This window comes from Myotis daubentonii, chromosome 1 (assembly GCF_963259705.1).
Source record: "Myotis daubentonii chromosome 1, mMyoDau2.1, whole genome shotgun sequence".
Taxonomy (NCBI): Eukaryota; Metazoa; Chordata; class Mammalia; order Chiroptera; family Vespertilionidae; genus Myotis; species Myotis daubentonii.
Window position 1 is genome coordinate 156199671 of NC_081840.1, and position 814 is coordinate 156200484.

Genomic DNA, 814 nt, shown 5'->3' on the forward strand with positions numbered 1-814 from the left:
ATGGCTCCCTCATAGAAAGATGGTGAGAAGGGCCGTTCTGCCACCAACGAGGTAGTGACCAGAGAATACACCATCAACATTCACAAGCCCATCCATGGAGTAGATTTCAAGAAGTGTGATCTTCAGGCACTTAAAGGGATCCAAAAATTTGCCATAAAGGATATGGAAACTTCAGATGTGCACATTCACCAGGCTCAACAAAGCTGTCGGGGCAAAAGCAATAAGGAATGTTCCATGCTGTATCCTGGTGTGGTTGTCTAGAAAACGTAATAAGGATGAAGATTCACCAAACAAGCTCTACACACTGATTACCTATGTACCTGTCACCACTTTCAAAAAGCTACAAACATCCCTGGCTGGTGTTCATCAGTGGGTAGAGCACCAGCCCAAGCACTGAAGGGTCTCAAGTTCGATTCCCAGTCAAGGGCACATACCCAGATTGCAGGTTCCATCCCTGACCCCGTCAGGCGCATGCAGGAGGCAACCAATAGATGTGTCTTTCTCACATTGATGTTTCACTTTCTCTCTCCCTCCTTCCCTCTCACTCTCTCTAAAAATTAATGGAGCCTGGCCGACTGCGTAGCTCAGTGATTGAGGGTCAATCTATGACCCCGAGGTCACAGTTCGATTCCTAGTTAGGGCATATGCCTAGGTTGCAGACTCGATCCCTGGTGTGGGGCGTGTAAGAGGCAGCCAGTCAATGATTCTCTCTCATCATTGATGTTCCTATCTCTCTCTCCCCCCTTTCTCTCTGAAATCAATAAAAATGTATTTAAAAATAAAATAAAATAAAATAATCAATAAAAATATCCTT

General features: G+C 45.0%; 1 pseudogene; it reads left to right on the forward strand.

The window, feature by feature from the left end:
- On the forward strand, positions 1–400 carry LOC132226982 (large ribosomal subunit protein eL31-like; annotated as a pseudogene).
- Positions 401–814: the final 414 nt, after the last annotated feature.